Source organism: Pan paniscus, chromosome 7, assembly GCF_029289425.2.
Source record: "Pan paniscus chromosome 7, NHGRI_mPanPan1-v2.0_pri, whole genome shotgun sequence".
Lineage (NCBI taxonomy): Eukaryota > Metazoa > Chordata > Mammalia > Primates > Hominidae > Pan > Pan paniscus.
The window spans coordinates 98,843,957-98,854,663 of NC_073256.2; positions in this window are offsets into that span (position 1 = coordinate 98,843,957).

Here is a 10,707-nt window from a genome sequence, read left to right on the forward strand (position 1 = left end):
GTCAGAGACATTCGAAAACATGGGATAGAAGGAAGATTGACGTAAGAGAATGGCAATGCTCTAAATAAAATATGAGTAAGTTAATTCACGCTGGCATACATGCATAACTCTGACATCTTGTGGCACAGTTTCAGGTTCCGGACCATCACGGTAAAGCAAGTATTGGAACAGAGCAAGTCACACAAATTTTTTGTCTTCTCAATGCATATAAAAGTTATGTTTGCACTATACTGTAGTCATTAAGTGTACAATAGCATTAGGTCTGGAAAAAGCTATATATATATATATATATATATATATATATATATATATATATATACCATAATTAAAAATATTTTATTGCTAAAGAAATGGTAACAATTATTTGAGTATTCATTGAGTCCTCAGCTTTTTATCTGGTGGAGGGTCTAGCCTCGAGATGGATGAGTGCTGACTGATCAGGGTTGTGGTTACTGAACGTTGGAGTGGCTGTGGCAATTTTTAAAAATAAGACAACAATGAAGTTTGCCACATTGATTAACTCTTCCTTTCACAAATGATTTCTCTGTAGCATGAAACACTGTTTGATAGCATTTTATCCGCAGTAGAATGCCTTTCAAACCGTCATTCTCAGCAAACTATCGCAAGGACAAAAAATCAAACACTGCATGTTCTCACTCATAGGTGGGAATTGAACAATGAGAACACTAGGACACAGGAAGGGGAACATCACACATCGGGGCCTGTCATGCAGTGGGGGGAGCGGGGAGGGATAGCATTAGGAGATATACCTAATGTAAATGACGATTTAATGGGTGCAGCACACCAACATGGCACATGTGTACATATGTAACAAATCCGCACATTGTGCACATATGTAACAAATCCGCACATTGTGCACATGTGCACTAGAACTTAAAGTATAATAAAAAAAAATTGAAGGCAATCCCCTCAAACCTTGCCTCTGCTTTATCAATTAAGTTTATATAATATACAAAATTCTTTTTTGTCATTTCAACAATGTTCACAGCAACTTCACCAGGAGTAGTTTCTATATCAAAAAAACACTTTCTTTGCTCATTCATAAGAATCAACTATTTGCCAATTAAAACTTATTTTTATATTTTATGATAATATTTTTATATATTTATGTTTTATGAGAATGCAGCAATTCACAAATTCAGGATCCACTTATAATTTTAGTTTATCTTGCTATTTCCAACAAATCCGCAGTTAACTTCCACCACTGAAATCTTGAATCTGTTCTTCCAAACTCCTGCTAATGTGGATATTTCACCTCTTCTCATAAATCATAGATTTTTTTAATAGCATCTAGTGTGGTGAATCCTTTCCAGAAGGTTTTCAATTTACTTTGCCCAGATCCATGAGAAGAATCACCACCCATGGTAGCTATAGCTTTATGAAAGATTTCTTAAATAATAAGACCTAAAAGTCAAAATTACTTCTTGATCCATGGGCTGCAGAAGATATGTTGTGTTAGCCAACATGAAAACAACATTAGTCTCATTGTATACCTCCATCAGAGCTCTTGGGTGACCATGTGCATTGTCAATGAGCAGTAATACTTTGAAAGGAATCTTTTTTTTTTTTTTTTTCTGAGCTTAAAATCAGTGGGCTTAAAATCTTCAGTAAGCCAGGCTGCACTCAGATGTTCTGTCATCCAGGCTTTCGTGTTCCATCTATAGACCACAGGCAGAGTAGATTTAGCATAATTTTTAAGAGTCCCAGGATTTTGGGAATGGTAAATGAATATTGGCTTCAACTTAAAGCCAATTAAGCCACCAGCTGCATCAGTTCCTAACAAGAGTCAGTCTACTCTTTGAAGCTTTGATGCCGGGCATTCACTTCTCTCTAGCTATGGAAGTCCTATATGCCATCTTCTTCCAACATGAGGCTATTTCATCTTCTTTGAAAATTTGTTCTTTAGTGTAATGACTTTCATCCATTATCTCAGCTAAAACTTCTGAATATCTTGCTGAAGCTTCTATATCTGCCTTGGCTACTTCACCTTATACTTTTATGTTATGAAGATCACTTCTTTCCTTAAATGTCATGAGCCAACCTCTCCTCAGTTCCAACTTTTCTTCTGCAGCTTACTACCTCTCATAGCCTTCACATAGTTGAGGAGAGTTATTTGTGGCTGGTTTGTTCTTTTGTTCAGACCACTCAAACCTTTTCAAATTAGCAATAAGACTGTTTCACTTTCCTATCATTTGTGTGTTTACTGGAGCAGCATTTTTAATTTCCTTCAAGAACTTTTCCATTGCATTCACAATTTGGCTAACTGGTTGGTGCAAGAGCTCTAGCTTTCAACCTATATTATCTTTCAACATACCTTAATCACTAAACTTAATCATGTCTAGTTTATTTAAAGTGAAAGATGTGCAACTCTTCCTTTTACTTGAACACTTAAAGATTGTTGTAGAGTTACTAATTGGCCTAATTTCAATATTATTTTGTCTCGGGAAACAGGGAGGCCTGAAGAGAAGGAGAGAGATGGAGGACCAGCAAGTTGTTAGAGCAGTCAGAACACACTCATTTATAAATTATGTTCGCCAGCTTGTGTGAGTGCAGATCATGGCGCCTGAAAACATTATAATAGTAATGTTAAAGTCACTGATCACAGATCATCATAACAAATAAAAGGATAATAAAGAGTTTGAAATATTGCAGCAATTTCCAAAATGTAACACAAAGACATGAAATAAGCACATGCTGTTGGAAAAATGGTGCCCATAAACTTGCTCAATGAAAGGTTGCCACAAACCTTCAACTGTGTAAAGCACAATACAGTGAGGGGTAATAAAACTAGGTATGTCTGTAATTGCAATTTTGTTAACTGCATCCTAATAGGTATAACTTTAAAATTTTATAGAAATCATAGGGGTGTGTGTGTGTGTGTGTGTGTATGCTGCTTGTGCCTGTCCACTACTGTTTTGGTTCTTCCCATCCGGTCAAGAGAACCTCCTGCTGTGGCCCCCACACCCAGGGTCAGTAACAACCTTGTTCAGGAAGCCAATTCTCAATACACGAGTGATATTAGAAGTTAATTTCCTGCCTTTCTTCTGATACTGAATGTACACAAAAGTGCCCCAAAAGTTCTTATACAACATAAATGTCACTTTCCGTCCTTCTCTTCTTCAAACCTTCTGACCGGTGTGGTTCCTTCCTGGTTATATCCAGCCCTCCTGTTCTCCAAAAAGTTCTATTGTTAAGTCACAGCCTCCTTGACCTGGAGCCCAAACAATTGACTGTATTTTTGAAAACTTTTAATTTAAAGGAGTAGATCTTTTCCTGTTACCCATAACCACTGACTAGAATCCACCTATGAATTGTCTATGGCCAGATTACAGTATAATGCCATAGATTGCCTGTCTTTAACTGATAACCAATATAATCATCTGTTTCTCACTTATTGTATAGAAAATTCTATATTAGCCTTTGGCTTTCACTGTAGCAGGGAGTACATGGACAATTTTTCTCCTCTTTGTCTCCATGCAAATAGCCTTCAGAAGTTACTTTGTTTAGTAAAAATTAGAATTACAGGAATTAAGTGTTTTAAAAGTCATACATTAATTATATACATGTTTTGAAACAGAGTTAGGCCTGCTGCCACTCAGAGCAGTCAGTTATATCTTTTTGCAAATACAATTTATCTCTTGAAGATATTTCGCATTTAATTTTACATTTTAAGATTCATTTTATACTTTATATCTAAATGAACATTCTATGGCTAGTATTACTATTCCATTGCAATACATTCAAATCATCCTTGTGAGAAGTTGTACATGGTGATGATGATGTAACCCAAATATTCCAGCAGACCTAAGGATATGGTGACAACTGCAATCCATGGTATGTGATTCCCTGAACTTGAGGTTTTTAACGAGGTGCCCAGTGGCAAAAGAAACCTCCAGATCAGAGTGAGGATCTTATCAGTTCTTTTGAAACATCTCTATTTGTCATTCTCTTGGGACTTACTCAATATTGACGGATACACCAGTCAATTTTCTGCTTTCTTATCAAGACAAATAACTTATCAGGGCGCTAGTAACCTTAGAGCATTTCTGAGTCCTTACTATAAAACAGAGAAATTTACCAGGCATACCATCTCCTTAGCAAGCCCATGATTCAGGCTTCAGGTATATGATACCTTGATAATAGCACGTTTAGAAACTTTTTATGGAAGTACAACATGCAGAGAATAAAAGTAGACAGATCCTAATAAATGTAATATCAATTAATTATGGTGAAGTGGACACATCTTTGTAAACAGCACATAAATAGAGAAATGGAATTTTATCAGAATCTCAGAAATGTCCCTCTGTCCCTTCCTATTTACTACCCTCAAGGACAAACTATCCTGAGATCTAAATAATTAAATTATTTTGCTTGTTTTGAACTGTTTATCATTTGAATTATATAGAATGTGCTCTTCTGTATGTCCCTCCCACCGCTCTCTTTTTTTTTTTTAATGTGAATGGTTGTGAGAGCCATTCATGTACTTTTGTGCAGTAATAGTTTGTTAATTCTCCATACTTTAGTATTGCATCACAGAAAGAAAACACACTTTATTCAATCATTCTAATGCTTATAGAAATTTGTTTAGTTTCTACTTTTTGACTTTAATAAAAGATTCTGCAATGACCATCATGATGCATGTCTTTTAGAAAATGTACATAGGCATCCAACAGAGTTTATTGTATCCTATAATTATGTTAAACTTTAATAGAGAAGGCATTCTTTGTACTATTAAATCTACACTCCTTCCAGTGCTTAAGAGTCCTTGGTTTTCCACATCCTTACCTCATCATGGTGTTGTCTGTCATTTGTATTCATGGAAACATATTGTGGTTTTAATTGATATTTTCCTAATGACTAATAATTTTAAGCAACTTTCCATATTTTTCTAGACAATTTAGAATAATCTTCTAGGCAGTGCTTCTTCCAGTATTTGTTCATTGTCTATTGCTTTGACTTGCTTTGACTTCCATTTTATTATTGATTTGTAGATTTTACACTCACACACACAGACACACACAAACACAGAGGAAATGATTATTATGCCAGGCACATATTTTCTGAATATTTTATTTGATTCTTTATTTTTCACTCTATTACTGCATTTTGCTGAGCAAAAATCCTTAATTTTAGTGCCAAATTTATTAATTTGTTATTTAAGGCCAAAGCTTCATGTTTAGTATTTTTGTTGCCTCTGCTAGGAAAATGATAATATGCTCCCACTTTTTAAAAAGGTTTATTGTTTGTTGATCACATTTAGATATACAAAGTATCAAGAAATTATGTGTTTATGACGTAAGGTTAAAAAAATTCTGATAAAAATATCCAATTGACTTAGAATATCTTGAAAACGTCATTATTTCCCCATCGTTCTGCAGCCTTACTTTGTTTTATATCAGGTAAGCATGCATATATGGTCATTTCTGGACTCATTATTTTGTTTTAATGTCTTTGTAACAGTAATGTGTTGTCTCCATATAGATCTTAAAAACTCTGTCTCTGAGACCCAGTGTAATTCTTAACTTTTGTCCCTCTTTGAGATTTATGTGGCCATTCTTGCCCCTTTTCACCGAAACATAAATTTACAAAATTTTGTCAATTTCTCTTTAAAGATGTTATATTTTTAATATTAGAAGAGTTCAATTTATTAAACCAGTAATTATATTTCTTTCTATTGATATATCCTGATAAATTATATCATTTGAATTTTTTTCTTTTTCTGTTTCTTTCTTTTATTAATTATACTTTAAGTTCTAGGGTACATGTGCACAACGTGCAGGTTTGTTACGTATGTATACATGTGCCATATTGGTGTGCTGCACCCATTAACTCGTCATTTACATTAGGTATATCTCCTAATACTATCCCTCCCCGCTCCCACCCCACAACAGGCCCCGGTGTGTGATGTTCCCCACCCTGTGACCAAGCGTTCTCATTGTTCAGTTCCCACCTATGAGTGAGAACATGTGGTGTTTGGTTTTTTGTCCTTGCGATAGTTTGCTCAGAATGATGGTTTCCAGTTTCATCCGTGTCCCTACAAAGGACATGAACTCATCCTTTTTTATGGCTGCATAGTATTCCATGGTGTATATGTGCCACATTTTCTTAATCCAGTCTATCACTGATGGACATTTGGGTTGGTTCCAAGTCTTTGCTATTGTGAATAGTGCTGCAATAAACATACGTGTGCATGTGTCTTTATAGCAGCATGATTTATAATCCTTTGGGTATATACCCATTAATGGGATCGCTGGGTCAGATGGTGTTTCTACTTCTAGATCCTTGAGGAATTGCCACACTGTCTTCCACAATGGTTGAACTAGTTTACACTCCCACCAACAGTGTAAAAGCGTTCCTGTTTCTCCACATCCTCTCCAGCACCTGTTGTTTCCTGACTTTTTAATGATCGCCATTCTAACTGGTGTGAGATGGCATCTCACTGTGGTTTTGATTTGCATTTCTCTGATGGCCAGTGATGATGAGCATTTTTTCATACGTCTGTTGGCTGCATAAATGTCTTCTTTTGAGAAGTGTCTGTTCATATCCCTCACCCACTTTTTGATGGGGTTGTTTGATTTTTTCTTATAAATTTGTTTAAGTTCTTTATAGATTCTGGATATTAGCCCTTTGTCAAATGGCTAGATTGCAAAAATTTTCTCCCATTCTGTAGGTTGCTTGTTCACTCTGATAGTAGTTTCTTTTGCTCTGCAGAAGCTCTTTAGTTTAATTAGATCCCATTTGTCAATTTTGGCTTTTGTTGCTGTTGCTTTTGGTGTTTTAGTCATGAAGTCCTTGCCCATGCATGCGTATGTCCTGAATGGTACTGCATAGGTTTGCTTCTAGGGTTTGTATGGTTTTAGGTCTCACATTTAAGTCTTTAATCCATCTTGAATTAATTTTTGTATAAGGTGTAAGGAAGGGATCCAGTTTCAGCTTTCTACATATGGCTAGCCAGTTTCCCCAGCACCATTTATTATATAGGGAATCCTTTCCCCATTTCTTGTTTCTGCCAGATTTGTCAAAGATCAGATGGTTGTAGATGTGTGGTATTATTTCTGAGGGCTCTGTTCTGTTCCACTGGTCTATATCTCCGTTTTGGTACCAGTACCATACTGTTTTGGTTACTGTAGCCCGTAGTATAGTTTGAAGTCAGGTAGCATGATGTCTCCAGCTGTGTTCTTTTGGCTTTGGATTGTCTTGGCAATGAGGGCTCTTTTTTGTTTCCATATGAACTTTAAAGTAGTTTTTTCCAATTCTGTGAAGAAAGTCATTGGTTAGCTTGATGGGGATGGCATTGAATCTATAGATTACCTTGGGCAGTATCTATAAATTACCTTGGGCCATTTTCACGATATTGGTTCTTCCTATCCATGAGTATGGAATGTTCTTCCATTTGTTTATTTCGTTGAGCAGTGGTTTGTAGTTCTCCTTGAAGAGATCCTTCGCATCCCTTGTAAGTTGGATTCCTAGGTATTTTAGTCTCTTTGAAGCAATTATGAATTGGAGTTCACTCATGATTTGGCTCTCTGTTAGTCTGTTATTGGTGTACAGGAATGCTTGTGATTTTTGCACATTGACTTTGTATCCTGAGACTTTGCTGAAGTTCCTTATCAGCTTAAGGAGATTTTGGGCTGAGAAAATAGCATTTTCTAAATATACAATCATGTCATCTGCAAACAGGGACAATTTGACTTCCTCTTTTCCTAATTGAATACCCTTTATTTCTTTCTCCTGCCTGATTGCCCTGGCCAGAGCTTCCAACACTATGTTGAATAGGAGTGGTGAGACAGGGCATTCCTGTCTTGTACCAGTTTTCAAAGGGAATGCTTCCAGTTTTTGCCCATTCAGTATGACATTGGCTGTGGGTCTGTCATAAATAGCTCTTATTATTTTGAGATGCATCCCATCAATACCTACTTTATTTAGAGTTTTTAGCATGAAGGACTGTTGAATTTTGTCAAAGGCCTTTTCTGCATCTATTGAGATAATCATGTAGTTTTTGTCTTTCGTTCTGTTTATATGATGGATTACCTTTTTTGATTTGCGTATGTTGAAATAGCCTTGCATCCCAGGGATGAAGCCAACTTGATCGTGGTGGATAAGTTTTTTGATGTGCTGCTGGATTTGGTTTGCCAGTATTTTATGGAGGATCTTTGCATTGATGTTCATCAGGGATATTGGTCTAAAATTCTCTTTTTTTGTGTCTCTGCCAGGCTTTGGTATCAGGATGATGCTGGCCTCATAAAATGAGCTAGGGAGGATTCCCTATTTCTCTATTGATTGGAATAGTTTCAGAAAGAATGGTACCAGCTTCTCTTTGTACCTCTTGTAGAATTCGGCTGAGAATCCGTCTGGTCCTGGACTTTGGTTGGTTGGTAGACTATTAATTATTGCCTCAATTTCAGAGCCTGTTATTGGTCTATTTAGGGATTCAACTTCTTCCTGGTTTAGTCTTAGGAAGTGGGTATGTGTCCAGGAATTTCTACATTTCTTCTAGATTTTCTAGTTTATTTGCGTAAAGGTGTTTATAGTATTCTCTGATGGTAGTTTGTATTTCTGTGGGATCGGTGGTGATATCCCCTTTATAATTTTTTATTGCGTCTATTTGATTCTTCTCTCTTTTCTTCTTTATTAGTCTTGCTAGTCGTCTATCAATTTTGTTGATCTTTTCAAAAAACCAGCTCCTGGATTCATTGATTTTCTGAAGTTTTTTATTTTTGTGTGTGTGTGTGTGTGTGTGTCTATCTCCTTCAGTTCTGCTCTGATCTTAGTTATTTCTTGCCTTCTGCTAGCTTTTGAATGTGTTTGCTCTTGCTTCTCTAGTTCTTTTAATTGTGATGTTAGGTGTCGATTTTAGATCTTTCCTGCTTTATCTTGTGGGTATTTAGTGCTATAAATTTCCCTCTACACACTGCTTTATTTTTAAATGGCTTTAAATATACATCTTTCTGGCTAGGTAGTAAAAAATAATTTTTCCCAGGATATGCATGCCAGTTAAAGATAGTTTCCATCTTATCTAAAATTCTGTAAGACTGATGGTGGTTGAAATGTAAGAGAAAAGCATGTGTGTGTTTTATCTGTTTGTATATGTGTGTGTACATGTATAATATAGATAGACTATACACTTAAGTACATGTAAGCCTAATATATTCAATATGAATATTAGGACTTAGTTATCACTTCTCTTAGTTCACTGACTTGATTTATTAACAGTGTTTTTTTTGGGCTCCTTGTTTGATGATTGATGAAATTACTAATCCTAAGAAACAAAGAATAAATAAGACCACAATTCATCACTTTTCTAATTTTTGTAAGAGCATTTTGATTCCTTATTTTCTATTTGTATAATTAAGGCAGTAAATGTTAGTTGAATAAATGGCTACAAAGAACAACAATAAGATAATAGAAGACTTATAAGGCTGTCAGAGTATTAAAGAAAATAAGGTAGCTAAAGCTCAGAATCTAACAAAATGTTGCCATTAAATAGTATTAATCACATCTCTTTGAAAATCAATCAGCCATCTGGTAGACCTATACAGGCTGTATATTATTTCATGTCATTATGATAGCAAAAGCATATATGTATTTTTCACTTCTAAAGAAGGAAAATATTATTTTTGAAAAATGAAATGTCACGACTAAGGCTACTAATTCTAACAGAGTAATAAAATAGTCTCTCATTACTTGGATAGTTTAACCAAACTCTTGATAGAGTTTTGTCCAGATATAGAATTGTTTTATTATTTTAAGAGAGACAAAATAGCTGTACATTTGAAATAGAAACACAAAAACAGAATAAAACACAAACAAGAAAATTTTCAAAACAAGAAAATTTTAAAAAATGAATTGAATATTACAACTTTTTTTAAGTTCAATTTAATGACCCACATAGCTCACTACATAAGCATAAAATGCAATACAGAGGTTGTTATGCTTTAAATACATAGAGGTTGTTAATATGTATGGAGTTTATATCAATGATCCTTCTAAGCAGTGTGTTGCTTCTTGGAGCTCATATATACGTAAAAAGAACTTAAAAGTTAGCTTTGTATTCATGTGTTGTAGTTGGAACCTGAAGTACTTATTATTAAACCTTTATAGTCTTGTGTACTTACATTTTTTTCATTATTATTTTACTTAAAGAGTATAATTACTTAAGGAAAGAATTATTTCCTTTTCCTTACTTACTAATAAACATGTCAAGCTTCTAAATTTTTTTCCTGTAAGTCAAGTCAAAAACAGTAGGAAAAGGGCAATAGTGTGTTAATTCATGTACATATGCCAACCACAGAGAAACCTGGCTTGAAACATTTTATAACACATTTAAGTGCTTGTACATTACTGGTTATAACTGACCCCCAAATCACGCCTGGTAAACAGCCAAATAATCACCTTTTAAAAACCTGAGTCTATTGTTTGGTAGAGTCAAGACCACAGATTTTGAAATTTGTCTTAGCTGAGCAGAAATATTAATGTTCTTGCTTACTTATTGCATAATATACTGTAAGTTCCTTCATCTCTCTTATTTACTTTCTCTACAATATAGGAATGATATTCCAACTCATCTAGTTGTTTTAAGAATGGCAGAAAATCATTAATGCACACCATTTAGCACAGTGACAGGGTTTTGGCAAAGTAGGTAGTCAATAAACATTCAATCCATTGCTTTTATCTGTTCATTTATAA